A 7,725-nucleotide genomic window follows, 5' to 3' on the forward strand; every position below is an offset into this window, starting at 1 on the left:
GCTTAAGAGCTCCCGTATATACCTGCTTATTTTTAGTTTTTTTCTCTTTAGAGGTTAACCAGACAAGACTCTTCCAATACTGTCACCTTCCAATTTTAAATTTTACATACATAACAGCATTCTGCGAGCTCCCAGTTATGAAGTAACTGCTTATACAGCATCGACCTCATTTCAGTATAAATTACTTAGTTTTACCTAATATTTATCATAATTTATTTTACTTTTTGGTTAACCTTATTACTGTGTATCTCATACCATATTACACCATCCACAAGCTCAATACAGGTTTAAAATCAAATTTTTTATCTTGGAACTTTTATTCTCTGAAACTCAATTATCTATTACAGCCTAAAATCGAACTCTTAAGTCGATAATTTTAAAATAAAGTACCTATAACTGAATGTGGATGTTACTCCCTTTACAATTTTCTAATGGAATGAACTTAATTTGTTAAAGAATTACTTAACTCAAGTGAAGGGCATTAGAACTCAAAAGCTTAATCCTTAGGGTTATACAGGGTGTCGAAGTCTAGTTACAAATTTGTAGCAAATTAAATTTGAAAGTTAAAATTTATTTTAAGTGGATTTTTTTGCTTCCGCTAATACACCTAAATGGACACCCATTCGTCACACGCAGCACATCTAGACTACTCTATTTCTTGTCAAGCTCGCTGTAGCATACTCTTCAATGGTGCTACGGCATCAGTGGTAACCAGTATCCAACGTTCGATACAAGATATCTAACAAAGCCCAGGGAGTGATATCTTCCAAGTTAAATAACGGTCCTCATGTCAAAGTGGAACCTACATCTCAGGTATAGGCCATTATGCAAGAGACAGGAGAGCGGTGCTCCAAAAAGCCGAAAATACTGGATCACGTCAGACCTTGCAACTGCCAGTCCATCCAGCCGCTATGAATGACAAAACTATGCAGAGCAGCTTTCCCAAAATGTTACTTGTCAGATCCACTGCGAGACCTTCCTTGGGTCTTTCCTCCAACGTATCCTTTACCGCATCACTGTAAAGCTGACCATATTCTTGACCATCTCAGGAGTTCCAACCATTACCAGCTTCCTGTTCAGGTAATTATATTCACTATTACTGGACAACCTCAATTGAGCAGATTAGAAAGAATGCTTACAGTACAAGTTTTTTGTAAGTTTAAAACTAAAACTGTAAATGCAGCTATCAAACCGGCCATAGCAATATCGAGAATTACGAAACGAATGTCCCCAAAATTGATAGAACGTTAACCAAATAAATTTCCTAAACGTTACAGCCAAAAGGAGAAACCAGTGTCCTTGAATAGACTTAAGCTAAGGATCTTTGAAACCTAACAGCCGGATACTCAGCAAGAAAAACACCTGCGTCCTACAACAGACTAAGCTAAGGATTCTCTGAAGCCTAACAGCCGGAGATATTAAGGAAAATTAAAATGGATTTCTAGGTTTAAGAACTTACTCTTAAAACATTAAAAAGAAACTAGAGCAAAGTGTGTTAAGCACAATATACTGTACTGCTAATATCTAAATTAAAAATTATGCTCCAACATTGATTGGAGTTCAGTATAGTGTTCCCGGAATCAGTATAGTGTTCCCGGAATCCACAACCCCCAAGAGACTTTCCAGTCACCCAAGCTTTCCAAAACATACCCGCGTGAGTCAATCTTGAGGTGAAAAGATTCGTAACTTAAGTATTTGAATCAAATTTAGAAAAAAATTTGAAAGCGCATAACATCGCAGACTCCATGACAATACCCTATCAATAATTACCCTTTAATAACCTACGGTAAGAACTACCCCTAGTTTCGATATTACCACGAGTGTACCTACTCCATTTAACGCACCAAAACGAGTAGCAAGCAAGCAAGCACACAACTAAACTCATTTAATATTTTCGTCCCACACAAGACAGACAGTCCCACACAAGACACGTAATACACGATCTATAGAAGCTAAACTCCATGCATTCAAAACTATGCATTCCATGAAAACTCAAACCATAAATCCTACCACGACCCTAAGTCCTAAACCCTAAATTAAGGCTGATACCTGAAATCCTAAACCCTGAATACTTAAGGCTGATACCTGAAATCCTAAACCCTGAATACTTAAGGCTGATACCCGAAATCCTAAACCCTGAATACTTAAGGCTGATACCCGAAATCCTAAACCCTTAATACTTAAGGCTGATACCCGAAATCCTAAACCCTAAATACTTAAGGCTGATACCTGAAATCCTAAACCCTAAATAAGGCTGATACCTGAAACCCTAAATCCTAAATACTTGAGGCTGATACCTGAAATCCTAAACCCTAAATACTTGAGGCTGATACCTGAAATCCTAAACCCTAAATACTTGAGGCTGATACCTGAAATCCTAAATCCTAAATACTTGAGGCCCTGAAATCCTAAATCCTAAATACTTGAGGCTGATACCTGAAATCCTAAACCCTAAATACTTGAGGCTGATACCTGAAATCCTAAACCCTAAATACTTGAGGCTGATACCTGAAATCCCTAAATCCTAAATACTTGAGGCTGATACCTGAAATCCTAAATCCTAAATACTTGAGGCTGATACCCTAAATCCTAAATACTTGAGGCTGATACCTGAAATCCTAAATCCTAAATACTTGAGGCTGATACCTGAAATCCTAAATCCTAAATACTTGAGGCTGATACCTGAAATCCTAAACCCTAAATACTTGAGGCTGATACCTGAAATCCTAAATCCTAAATACTTAAGGCTGATACCTGAAATCCTAAACCCTAAATACTTGAGGCTGATACCTGAAATCCTAAATCCTAAATACTTGAGGCTGATACCTGAAATCCTAAATCCTAAATACTTGAGGCTGATACCTGAAATCCTAAATCCTAAATACTTGAGGCTGATACCTGAAATCCTAAATCCTAAATACTTGAGGCTGATACCTGAAATCCTAAACCCTAAATACTTAAGGCTGATACCTGAAATCCTAAATCCTAAATACTTAAGGCTGATACCTGAAATCCTAAATCCTAAATACTTAAGGCTGATACCTGAAATCCTAAATCCTAAATACTTAAGGCTGATACCTGAAATCCTAAATCCTAAATACTTAAGGCTGACCTGAAAACTTACCAATTGGTTTTGGTTTGGGTCAGGTCATGCATGGCAGACCTAAGTCCACCATGCATGACCCTAGTCCACCTTTGCCTAAGGCGGCCCCGCCACCCCGGCAAAGGTGGACTTTTTAAAAAAGGTAAAAGTTGCAAAAGGTATTACAGTAAACAATGAAAACTTAAAGGCTGCACCTGATACAACTTTAGACTGATTTAAGTTAAAGTAAATTCTATTCACACAAATTTAAGTACGGATTAGACTGATTTCGGTTAAATATGCAAATTCTATTTAGTATCGATTTTGGTGAAATATGCAAATTTATTGATTTTGGTGATACATGCAAATTCTATTTAGTACTGATCTTATGACTTTGGTTAAATATGCAAATTTTTAGTACTGATTTCGGTGAAAGTGAAATTCTGATTTTGGTGAAATATTAATTATGCAAATTTATTTAGTACTGATTTTAGTGAATGCAAATTTTTTGGTGAAATATGCAAATACTGTTTAATATTGATTTTGGTGAAGTATGCAAATTCTTTTTAGAGTACTAAGTATAGGTTACTTAATTCCTTAATGATTAACTTTAATCAAAATTAAATTGAAATAAACAGTTCGACTAAAACTAGTTAATGATTTTGATTAGCTTCTGAAATTCATAGCTTTGACTAAGAACAGCAAGGTAATATTCATTAAATTTTAATGTCAGGTGCAGCCACAGCCGGTACTTTATGGTTTTAATTATTTAACACTTTATAGAATTAAAATTCACAAAGTTAAACTAAAATTACTGCTAAGATAACTACAAAATAGTCACACTAGATTACGCTAGGTTAATTCAAATACAAATATTGCACTTCAATTACGGCTTTAGTACTAAATACAAAACTGAAAATTCGGCTTCGCCAATACAAAAACTTTACACATGTTTTAAGTTACCACTTAATCACAAAGTCAACATTTCAATTACGACATTTAATTTAACAAGGAAAAAAAGCTCTTCAATTACGGCTCAAGCTATCAAAAGCAAATTATCTCCACTTGGAACAACTTTCAACAAAATGCAAAAACGTTCACGTAACAGTTTAACAGTTAATGTTCAGTAGTTCCAGTACAAAACTTACACTTTACTAATTTGAGAATTTAAAGCTTCAAAATCACTGAATTAAAAAGTATAAAAAATTTTACCTAAAATTACAGTAAAAGTTCACTTAAAAAAAATTGCACGTAAATTACGGCTTCAGTTAAATACAAAATAACGGCGTTAGTCATTAAAACTAATACAGAAGCCTGAACACCAATACAAAAACCAGTCTTAACATTTAAAAACTCAAAAGTTTAACATAAAGATAATACAAGTTATTACTGTTTGTTAACTACACTTCAATGAAGTTACACTAAAATTTCGGCACTAAAATTTCAGTTGAGGTTAACATTACGAAAGCTTGCACTAAAATTACTAGTTACGTCTCACTAAAAACGCTCAGTCTCACTAAAAACGCTCAGTCTCACTAAAAACGCTCAGTCTCACTAAAAACGCTGTCTCACTAAAAACGCTGTCTCACTAAAAACGCTGTCTCACTAAAAACGTACGGCTTGAGGTAAAGCTTCACTACAAATAAAATTTAAACTTACGGATCATATTCAAGTAATTTATGATATGGACTAGTCAATTACCGCAATATTCTTTTTGAATAAACTCAAACATCACAACCTCTATATCGAACTCATTACGTTACCCATTTCACAAGATAAAGTTTAAATGGTTACAATTAAACTTTTAATAAAACTAAACTATGAAACACCAGGTTGAAAATCTAAATCAAAGTTAAATACCAGGTTAAAAGCTAAATCAAAGGTTTTGCTTATTAAATTCATCCACGATCTCTTAAAACTACTTCCAACAATTACTTTAAAACTCTCATCCAACATTTATCACTTGGAAAAAGCTTTCTAAAAATATGCTCGCCAATATAACCGTACTCTAAACTTATGACTTACCAGTTAACAATGAAATATCTTCCACGCATTTTCACGAGACTAAACCCGGACACCGATTTTCCAATTACTGCTTACTAACTAAGCCACTGAACGAAAATAAAACTTCACTTTACCTTAAACATCCACTTCGCCCAAGAACCCAACAGCAATTCACGAACAACTTTACTTTAAACATCCACTTCGCCCAAGAACCCAACAGCAATTCACGAAGCCCTGTAAAACAACGGGAAATTAATTTAAAATTTATACACACAAAAAAGGAAAAACAACATCATACCAAATACAAATTCTCGGTAAACTACAACGCAGACTTACCCTCCACAAATACCAACGTCCGTGAACGATCAACTTATGTGCGCAAAACCAAATCCTATCAACGTCCATGAACAATCAAAACCACAGCCCGTAACACCAGACTTCGACAGCCAGATAACACGCAACACACTGGGGAACCATTGACGCGAAGAATGAACAACGTTTCACCGATCACCCCCGAACAGAGCTGGCCAGCTGTCAACAAGGACTCTCGAGTCTCGAGCTAAGCAGATAGAGGTCGCGCTCAGTCTGCTTAACTCCAGAGTCCTTGCTGACCGTTAGCTAGCTCCTTTCGCAGGTATCGCCTTTTGAAAGTGATACTTCGGTTATTACTTATTTTATAGTTCGCTGATTCGATGTGTTTTGTGTTTGTTCGCGGAAATATTGCAGCTGCTGGTGTTAATGATCTTAGATGGTGAGTTCGTAAAAAAAAAAGTTTTAATTTTTGTTCTGTATATAATAGTAACGTTGGTGTAATTAAGTGTGTTGACCTATTAATGTTTGAGAATAGTCTTGGCTGGATTAACTTTTTCTTTACTTTCAGGGCTTCGTGAATTGCAGAAAAGTGTGTGGGCTGTCAGCAACGTTCAAGGTAGAGTCAAGCCTAATTTGATTTTGTTTATTTAGTTCAGAATGCATTTTAATTTATTTGGCGTGGTTTTCACTTTATGGCAAGTTTTTTTTCACTGATTTATCAAAAATACAGGAGGCTATTCAGTTGCATTTTTTTTCTTTATTCACTGATGTATCAAAAATACAGGAGACTATTCAGTTGCATTTTTGTTCTTTAAAATACAGTAAAGCCTCTACAATGATTGTGAAAGTGATGTAAATCTTTGAAAGGTAGTTTGGTGTGATAATTTTTTTTTATTTAACAGCAGATTAGTTAAAAATTCTTTTATTTCCAAAAGTAATTTGCAGCTTGGATGCATAATACCTTTTAATTATTTTGTACTTCATTCCATTAAGACAGGTGTTCATTAATATTTTTTTTTAAATGTTACAGTATTTAATCTTGACACTGTGATGCCCTCGGCATTATTTAATCACTAGTTTGCTACATAATCTTACTAAAGTATTGTATGCTTATTTACTTTTGCTAGAGATTTCCGGTAACTTGATTTACGTTTGAAACTTGCAGTCTGTATTAAGATTATTTCTGTAATAATTGATAATGGCGGTAGGCCTTTAAATTTCAGCTAGATAATTCAATATTAAACTTACCCAGGCACCATTTAAAACCAGTAGATTTTACTCCGTAAATTAATCTAATTTTGGATTTTTGTCATTTGTATTGCAATGTTTAACTTTAGCCGAAATTTCAGTACAAAAACTTTGCAGATAAAACCTCTGTATAAGTTTGGAGTAAGTAGCACTGGAGTATTGGCTGTGGCTGCACCTGATGCTTTTTATATATACTCTTAATGATAATTACCCAATTGCTGTTTTAAGTATCAAGTCAAACTTGTGTTGATTTAAATTTCTTGACGTAAATAAAACTTGCTGGGTTAACGAGAACCTGTATATATAAACTGTAGATCTGGTGCAGATGTAGCAAGGTTATATTTCAGGTTCGCATCGCATATAAATATTCATAATATTAACCTATTGCTGTTCTAAGTATCTTGGTCAGACTAGTTTCGATTTAAGTTAATTTTGGTAATTAGAACTTGCACGATTAAGTTGAACCTGTATATATATAAAAAGTGTATCTGGTGCAGCTGGTAGCAAGTTTGTATTCTAAGTTCGCCATTAATTATAGATATAATAACGAACTTTAGATATAATCTTGTTACAGCTGCACTAGAAGCATCTATTATATATACAGGTTCTACTTAATCGTGCATGTCCTGAATACTAAAATTTTAAATCGACATTAGTTTGATGAGATAAGTAAAACAGCAATAGGTTAATACCATTATGAATGTTTATGAAAGTTTGCTTTACTGTCTTATATATAAAAAAGTCCACCTTTGCCGGGGTGGCAAAGCCGCCTGTCAGGCAAAGGTGGACTAGGGTCATGCATGGCGGACTTCGGTCTGCTATGCACGACCTGACCAAAAACTACTTATCAGTTTTTTTTTCAGGTATCAGCCTCTAATATTTAGTGTTGTTTTGGACAGGTTTTTCAGTTTTATTATTTTTTAGCTTTTATTTTTTTCGTTTCTTGAGTTAGCTTTCATTTATTTAGTCAGTTTTATTGTTTTTTTCTCATTTTTATTGTTTTATTTTCATTTTATTTAATTATCTAGTTATTTTATGGATGTTCCATGAATTGTGTTTTTATTTTTTTCGTTTCTTGA

The 7,725-nt window shown here is 34.3% G+C and overlaps 1 long non-coding RNA gene across 1 annotated transcript; it reads right to left on the bottom strand.

Annotated features, from left to right (window-relative positions):
- Nucleotides 1-435: 435 nt before the first annotated feature.
- On the bottom strand, nt 436-5,575 carry LOC136836904 (uncharacterized). The gene is made up of 3 exons (XR_010852493.1): nt 5,423-5,575; nt 5,221-5,320; nt 436-1,072 (listed from the first exon to the last, which is right to left on the bottom strand). It is a non-coding gene; the product is annotated as an uncharacterized lncRNA (long non-coding RNA).
- Nucleotides 5,576-7,725: the final 2,150 nt, after the last annotated feature.

This window comes from Macrobrachium rosenbergii, chromosome 57 (genome assembly GCF_040412425.1).
Source record: "Macrobrachium rosenbergii isolate ZJJX-2024 chromosome 57, ASM4041242v1, whole genome shotgun sequence".
In the NCBI taxonomy this organism is placed as follows: domain Eukaryota; kingdom Metazoa; phylum Arthropoda; class Malacostraca; order Decapoda; family Palaemonidae; genus Macrobrachium; species Macrobrachium rosenbergii.